Raw genomic sequence first — 9,481 nt, forward strand, 5'->3', positions numbered from 1 at the left:
TTCGAAGAAATCTGAAAACATCAAACCAAAACATCAAGAGCCAGGCATACCAAGCACTTGTCCGTCCCAAACTCGAATACTCTTGCTCAGTTTGGGACCCCCACACTTCAGAATCTATTTCAAAGATAGAGATGGTCCAAAGGCGAGCTGCTCGGTATGCCTGCAACAGGTATCATAATACTAGTAGTGTATCAAACATGCTGAACACACTAAACTGGCCTATTTTGACACAACGCAGACTGCGTGCACGACTGGTTATGATGTACAAGATCACACATCAACTTGTTGCTATACCATCTAGCACAATTCTCATTCCATCAGACTCAAGAACCAGAAAACATCATTCTCACACCTTCAGACATATTTATACATCAAAAGACTCGTACAGATTTTCATTCTTCCCATACACAATAACTCAATGGAATCTTTTACCAACCACAGTAGTAAATACACAGACAGTCGACTCTTTCAGAGATCAGCTAACATATGCTGTTCTCTCCACTATTATTTAAAAAACTTCATCTCATGTACATAGTTTTAATCACTACATCTGTTCTTTGCACTGTTTGTAAATATAACTTAATTTTAATAAATAGGCCACGTATGCACCAGTTATTAATCATCTTTATTCAGATGGAAAACTGGAAAACTTAAAGAAGAAGAAGAAGAAACAGTCAACGAAACAAGAGGCAGATTCAGATAACTTATTTTGGTAAATAATTAATAAATGGGTAGATCACTCAGATCGCTTAAACAAACACACTACATATATTAAGTATGTTGAATGCAATGTTGAAACGTTGCTAATCAGCGTTGCCATATATTTATATACAAACAAACAAACATTCATAGCAAGACCGTTGACAACGATGTCAAGTCCGTTCGTCCTTGGCTTATTGCATGACAATTTTGCCCTACTGTTTTTAAAAACTAAACAAATATATTTAAATGGCATAAAGGTTTTATAAACTGAATCAGATATTATATGAAAAATAGTAGGGATCTAGCAACCATTTTACTTCAAAGGTAATGACTATATAAAAAAAAAAGGTTTGATTTATTTAAATTAATATATATGAAAATAAAGGGTTGGGTAACAGAACCCCATCAGCATTAAGTAGCTTCCCATACTAATTAAATTAGCCTTTCCCCAGTAATCTACAGGCCAGGAGCTCAATTTTTGAATTTTTTTAGTTAGATTCTGTTGGCCCGTAGTGTAGATATGATTTTAACAGGCCCGAGTGAGAGCAATTTTACTAGCCTGGGCTGCCACTCAGCGTGAAGACTGCCTCAGTGGCGGATCCAGAAATTTTCATAAGTGGGGGCCCGCTCCAGTCACGCTTCAGTGATTCCCTATATAAGCAACAAAATTTTTTCCCAAAAAGGGGGGCCTGGCCCCCCCCCCCCTAAATCCGCCTCTGTGCTTCCCCACTCCCCACCCCCAAGATTAATTGTCTTTGACTTTATTCAAGATAAAATGTATGAATTAGTTACAATGTACAATGACATAGTTGACTGAGTTGTAGCACTAGACATAGTTAATAGACACTAAAACTATAAAAGATTTACATAATACATGTTTACAGAAGGGGGCAGGACCTTTTTCGTGTTTTTAAGCCATGGATTTCAGGATCATGACTCATTCGACCCCCCTCATTACATGTTTACTAAAAATTATAATTTAAGAATATAAAATCATGAATATTGTCATGATATTTTGATAATACAATGTACATGTACGGTACCATATATGAATAGAATCTGATGTGTCAGCACAGTAGTGGATCCAAGGGGAGGGTTCTTGGGGTTGGAACCCCCCTTTTTTTGGTCGATTAATGCAATTGAAATGAGACATATATTTGGAACCCCCCCCCCCCCTTTTAAAATGGCTGGATCTGCCCTGCAGTGGTTGTCCTCTGTTTATGTAGTTATACCCCACGCAATATTGCATATATAATGTTTTTGACCCGTCAGTCCTGTTTCTTGTCATAGCAACTCCTCTTGAACCAAACAACATAATTTCACGAAACCTTTTTAGATAATAAGGACATTATATGTAGATGTGCATATCAACAGGAAATTACGATTCATTTTTTTTTCTCAAGAAGTTGCGCCCCTTTGAACTTTTTTGCTTTAATGTACTACTGCAACAGTTTGTCATCGCAACTCCTCTGAAACCACACAACTGAATTTCATTAAACTTTGTAGATAATAAGGACATACAACGTAGATGGGCATACCGACATGAAATTACAATTTAATTTTTTTTCCAGGAGTTACGCCCCTTTGAACTAGTTTGCTGTAATATACTACTGCAACAGTTCATCATCGCAACTTCTCTGAAACCATACAACAGAATTTCATGAAACTTTTTAGATAATAAGAACATACTCATAATGTAGATGTGCATATTGACAGGAAATTATGATTCAATTTTTTTTTCTCATTCTATTTTCTTTTCTTATTTAATTTCTCCAATGACAATGTGGGGACGTACATGTAGGGTATGTGGGCCCGCTCACTAAGGTTCTTAATTCATATATGTTTCTCAATTCTCGTTTTTATATAGATTAAACCATTGGTTTCCCTGTTTGCATGGTTTAACACTAGTAATTTTTGGGGCCCTTTATAGCTTGCTGTTAACAGTTTGGTGTGAGCCAAGGCTACATGTTGAAGGACGTACATTTACCTTTACCTATAATGGTTTACTTTATTTTTCATAAATTGTAAATTGGATGGAGAGTTTTCTCATTGGCACTCATACCACATCTTCCTATATCTAAAGATTACATACCACATCTTATTTATATATATATATATGCTATGTAACTACTTGGACTATGCCATGGATATTGGATACCTGATTGATCATATGCAGTCTCGTTATATTGTTTCGTAATCCAACATAAGTTTGTCTCGACTAAATGTTATGAAAGTGCTACAGTACTACATATATACATTGTACACAATGCTTATTACCACAAAGCACAGATTGAGGTTGAAATTTCGTGGAGTCAAAGAGATATGCCCCATTATTAGAAAAAATGGCTGAATCTAGTTTCTGTTCTCTATCTTAAGTATGTCTCATTGTGTAAAACTTATGCTTATAATCACAAAATGAATCCTGCATTTGTATACATGTATGTTAACAAAATTCCAATGCCAAAAGCAATAACATTTTGAAGTTTAAACCTTTTTTAGAACTGTCAAATTGATATAAATCTAAAAAAAGATACCATGCTAATTTCAAAATTAGCAGATGCAGCATGCAATATGAATGCCAATGTCACACACACATGACATTGGCAACTATCCACCTGATGGTCAAGTAAATTTTGTAAAAATATTTGCAGATTATGCAAATTATTTGTACATGTATGCATGAAAATTAAGTATATTTTTTTAATTTTTCAGTGCCAATCACTATTCCAACAACTGAATATAAATGGGTAAGTATTAGATACTGTTTTGTAGCAAACAATTATAAGCTGTAGCTATCAATTTGTCATGTATGATGTACATGTACATGTACATTGTAAATTCTCATAATGACATTTCCACTTGGTGATTGAAAAATGTGTCATTTTGCCTGCATCAGAAGAAGGGGTAAACAAACAAGATATATAATTGGTCAGCCTATACTTGCCATGGCCTTGTGTTGGCACGTCAACAATATAAAAAAGAAGATGTGGTATGATTGCCAATGAGACAACTGTCCACAAGAGACCAAAATGACACAGACATAAACAACTATAGGTCAACGTACAGCCTTCAACAATGAGCAAAGCCTATACCCCATAGTCATCTATAAAATGCCCCGATGTTTATGTTCAAAAAGACAAGATCAACAAATAGGTCATAAGGTCAAATAGCTGGAATGAAAATTACCTTAAAATCATGCATCATATCAGCAATTTGGGGAAAACTAGCGATAGTTGGTCGTTAAACTATATACTGAAAAACTTGTTTAACTTCAAATTTGATCGCAAAGTCAACCAATACTATAGCTTAACAGCACAAAAATTGTCTTGCCAACTCCTTCCATGAGTTGTTAATCTTAAAAAGAATGGTCATGATGATACAGAAAAATTAAAAGAGACATTCAAAACTTACAAGAGGAAGTGAAACTTATGTCTTACAAAACAAAAAAACAACCATAAGTCCACACACCACTATTTAGAAAACTAATTATAAAAGACTGAACAACAGTAAACCACCAAAAACAAGAGGCGACATGTTTAATAGCAGATTCACAATCACGTAAATAAGTATTGTTGACCCTGATTCCGCGCCATAGCCACACATATACATGTATATACTATTTAAAGACTGTAACAGTTAAACATAAACTTCATAATCATCTATTTAAGGGAGGGTAAAAAAAAATCTAAACTTTTTTTATATACTAATTTATATAAAACTATTATTATTTTTTCTTTCTTAGGTTTATCAAATATGTTCTTTGGTGTATGATCAGATCCTGTATATACTATAGTATAGATCTAACAAGCTTTTAAAAGAAAAGAAAATTATGTTTTAGGTAAATATAAATGATGCATACATTGTATATATATAGGATACATTGAGTTATTCAAAGACAATTTCCAAACATGTCTACAAAATTTATCATTTACTATATATATATTACTTTAATGATGTTTGCTTGTCATGTTTTGTGATTTTTGTCAGATTATCAGAATCCTCAGGTTTTATTCATTTATCGTCTTTAAAAAATTCCCCCAATTGACCCCCATTTTTCTTTCTATAAATCTTTTAGATGTAAAACTATATGCCATCTGTCATGTCTGGAAGTCTTATAAAATCTTTGTTATATTTTTAATAGTTTTTATACGACTGCAAAAATTAAAAAAAATTTGGTCGTATATGGTATGATGTTGATGTCGTCCGAATACTTTTAGTTTTCGCACTCTAACTTTAGTAAAAGTGAATAGAAATCTATGAAATTTTAACACAAGGTTTATGACCACAAAAGGAAGGTTGGGATTGATTTTGGGAGTTTTGGTCCCAACATTTTAGGAATTAGGGGCCAAAAAGGGCCAAAATAAGCATGTTCTTGGTTTTCGCACTATAACTTTAGTTTAAGTAAATAAAAATCTATGAAATTTTGACACAAGGTTTATGACCACAAAAGGAAGGTTAGGATTGATTTTGGGAGTTGAGGTCTGAACAGTTTAGGAATTAGCGGCCAAAAAGGGGCCCAAGTAAGCATTATTCTTGGTTTTCGCACCATAACTTTAGTATAAGTAAATAGAAATCTATGAAATTTAAACACAAGGTTTATGACCACTTAAGGAAGGTTGGGTCCCAACAGTTTAGGAATAAGGGCCCAAAGGGTCCAAAATTGAACTTTGTTTGATTTCATCAAAAATTGAACAATTGGGGTTCTTTGATATGCCGAATCTAACTGTGTATGTAGATTCTTAATTTTTGGTCCCGTTTTCAAATTGGTCTACATTAAGGTCCAAAGGGTCCAAAATTAAACTTAGTTTGATTTAACAAAAATTGAATTCTTGGGGTTCTTTGATATGCTGAATCTAAAAATGTACTTAGATTTTTTATTATTGGCCTAGTTTTCAAGTTGGTCCAAATCGGGGTCCAAAATTAAACTTGTTTGATTTCATCAAAAATTGAACAATTGGGGTTCTTTGATGTTGTCGAATCTAACTGTGTATGTAGATTCTTAATTTTTGGTCCCTTTTTCAAATTGGTCTACATTAAGGTCCAAAGGGTCCAAAATTAAACTAAGTTTGATTTAACAAAAATTGAATCCCTGGGGTTCTTTGATATGCTGAATCTTAAAATGTACTTAGATTTTTGATTATTGACCCAGTTTTCAAGTTGTTCCGAATCGGGGTCCAAAATTAAACTTTGTTTGATTTCATAAAAAATTGAATAATTGGAGTTCTTTGATATGCCAAATCTAACTGTGTATGTAGATTTTTAATGCTTAGTCCCGTTTTCAAATTGGTCTACATTAAAGTCCAAAGGGTCCAAAATTAAACTAAGTTTGATTTTAACAAAAATTGAATTCTTGGGCTTTTTTGATATGCTGAATCTAAACATGTACTTAGATTTTTTGATTATGGGCCCAGTTTTCAAGTTGGTTCAAATCAGGATCCAAAATTATTACATTAAGTATTGTGCAATAGCAAGAAATTTTCAATTACACAGTATTCAGCAATAGCAAGAAATCTTTAATTGCACAGTATTGTGCAATAGCAAGAAATTTTCAATTGCAAAGTATTGCGCAATAGCAAGAAATCTTCAATTGCACAGTATTGTGCAATAGCAAATATTTTCAATTGCACAGTATTGCGCAATAGCAAGAAATATAGAAATTTTCAATTGATTATTGATTATTATCTTTCTTTGTCCAGAATAGTAGTTGAATCAACTTCTTAAATCATTGTTTTATACAATATACAATGTATATTCACTTTTACTACCAACTGATAAATTAAAACAATTTTTACCATTCAGCATTGTTCAGTGATAACAAGCACCTTTTGTTACATTTTAATATTTTATGATGTATTTAAATGAGTAGTTATTGTTGCAAACTCCATTAGCAATTTGAATTGAGATCAGTTTTGGAAAAAGGGAAAGGGGGATGTGAAAAAAAATATATGCGGAGCATCTGGTTTAGAACTTAAATTGACATTGATAAAGCTATAAAAAATGAAAGAGAGAACATTTTCCTGCCAAAATTTAAATGGCTAATATCTGGAAAACAAGCACATTGGCCTATATATTTTTTTTGTTTTTTAGTTCCTTTATTAATCACCTATCGATATGCATTCTATGTACTAGTATTAAGAAAAGCTTGATATTTTGAAACTGAGTAGGGAACTTCCATAAATTAAAATATATTTGGTGTGTCAGATGATTTGCATATCTGTCCGGCAGTATTAATCTGAATCTTGGTCTGTCTTCAGCCGTTAACTTTGTAGAGTGTCCTTTGTTTGATAAGTACATATACCAAGGTGAGCGAGACACAGGTTCTCTAGTTTTTATCAACTGTACAGTTTTTCCTTATCTATTGTCTTCGTGCTGGCTGCTATCATGTCTCATATTTATGGTTCATTTAATTTGTCAATATTAATTTTATGTGTGGTTTGGTTGGTTTCTCAAATACTGCATTAGCAATAGATCATCTGTATATAATATATGGTTTATACTATGTTTGTAGGATGAATATGTCTGTCTGTTAGGTTTTATCTGCCCCTCATCCTTTATCATGGTTCATAGGACAATGTTAATTTTTTTAGGTATGGTCTATTTTTCAGATACTACTACATTTGTACTATATACAATTGGGTCAAATATATGTATTGTATGGAATATTGTAAGGTGTACCTGTGTCATCTGACCTTGACCTCATTCTTTGTTCATTGGTTAGTGTTAGTTTTCATGGTAATGTCTTTTTCCCAGATACTATAATCAATCTATCAACTATATATGTAGCTAGGAATGATTGCATAGTGTAGGTGGTGTCTGCAGTGTTCATTTGACCTAAACCTCATTTTTAGCTCACCTGGCCTTGGCCAAGTGAGCTTTTCTCATCACTTTGCATCCGTCGTTGATAACTTTTACAAAAATCTTAACCTCTGAAACTACTGGGCAAAATTAAAGCAAACTTGGCCACACTCATCATTGGGGTATCTAGTTTCAAAAATGTGTCTGGTGACCCAGCCAACCAACCAAGATGGCCACCATGGCTAAAAAATAGAACATAGGGGTAAAATGTAGATTTTGACTTATATCTCTGAAACCAAAGCATTTAGAGCATAATTAAAGATCTACCTGCCCTGAAATGTTCAGATGAGTAGAACAACCGGTTGTTGGGTTGCTGCCCCTGAATTGGTAATTTTAAGAAATTTTGCAGATTTTGGTTATTATCGTGAATATTATTATAGATCGAGATAAGCTGTAAACAGCAATAATGTACAGTAGAGTAAGACCTACACATAGTTAAGGAATAAAATGGTCAATTGACCCCTTAAGGAGTTATTGCCCTTCATAGTCATTTTTTTTTAATTTTCACAATATTTTTTTAACTACTGAGTCAAGTTCATTAATTTATAGATAGATATAATTGTAAGCAGCAAGAATGTTCAGTATAGGTAGATCTACAAACACATCACCATCACCAAAACACAATTTTGTCATGAATCCATCTGTGTCCTTCATTTATGATATGCACATAGACAAAGGTGAGCGACACAGTCTCTAGTTATGATACATACTGATAAGTCAATGTACAGTTTTCTAACTTGTATAAAAATTAGATTATATGTGGTACGATTGCCACTGAGACAACTCACCACAAGAGACTGTACAGCCTTTAAGAATGACCAATGGTCAGTTACTCAGATATGATATTAGCAATAGGCTAATTTGGTGTATTGCGTTACAGTAATTCACTGATACATGTATATCAGACATTTTAGTTTTGAGATAAGTAAAGCAGACTTGTGTTTATAAAAAGGACATATCTCCATTCCTGACAAACATCTACATATATTCATGCTGGGATTTGAATAAAAATTATGTTTAAGTATACTTTGCTATTCCATTAAAAAAAAATGATTTCCCACGGTCCACCAAACTACATTTTCTTTTGTTTTTACATTACAGCTGCTGAAGAAATCTTTCGAAGGATGGATTGTTGATTATGAACAACAGGATTATATCATCATGACCTTGGAATCTTACAAGGAGAAGTTCAAGTAAATGAAGGAATTCATGTGCAAAAATTACAATATTGTAAACAGGAGAACAGTTTAAATAATACTAACAGTACTAGTTAAACAGTTTTGTGAGACCAAGAGCAAGGCAGAGTAAACTTGGAGTGTATATATGTCAACCACAAGTACATTTAAATACCACATAATGCTAATGAAATAAGAACTATGGTACACACATTTTGTATGATTGTGAATATCGGGTCCCAAAATAAATGCAGTTGTTAAATAAATAGAATTGAAATAACCAAATTTGTAGTGTTTATATGACCATCATATTTTGAGGTCTTTTTGCAAATTCTATCAGAACCAACGAACCAACAATCAATTCAAGTCACAATTGTAGTGAAAAAAAAATTCATTGACCAACAGAAAAAGATGATGTCTAATCCTTAATACATGTACCTTTTCTTCTTCACATTGGCTTGAGTATAACCAATTCTTTTCAATATAAAAAAGGAGATATTGCGTATACATCAATTAAACCAGCATAAAGACCAAAAGACATCTTTAACATGTTTAAGGCAAATAGTCCATTCTAAATGGTAAATGATAATCTTTCTTATGAGGGTTTTTTCATGGATGTAGATCATTTGTATAGGCTGTCATAAAATATTGTGCTTCAATTCTAATTGTAAGATAGCGCACAGTAAATGTATGCCTTGCCAAAAACAGTTATGGAAGGGAGGCAAAGGTTGAAAAGGACAGACAACACT

At 33.0% G+C, this 9,481-nt stretch overlaps 1 long non-coding RNA gene across 1 annotated transcript; it reads left to right on the top strand.

The window, feature by feature from the left end:
• Positions 1-667: 667 nt before the first annotated feature.
• On the top strand, positions 668-9,017 carry LOC139501716 (uncharacterized). Its single transcript, XR_011658639.1, has 4 exons — positions 668-712; positions 3,415-3,449; positions 4,445-4,540; positions 8,659-9,017. It is a non-coding gene; the product is annotated as an uncharacterized lncRNA (long non-coding RNA).
• The last annotated feature ends 464 nt before the right edge of the window (positions 9,018-9,481 follow it).

Source organism: Mytilus edulis, chromosome 13, assembly GCF_963676685.1.
Source record: "Mytilus edulis chromosome 13, xbMytEdul2.2, whole genome shotgun sequence".
In the NCBI taxonomy this organism is placed as follows: Eukaryota; Metazoa; Mollusca; class Bivalvia; order Mytilida; family Mytilidae; genus Mytilus; species Mytilus edulis.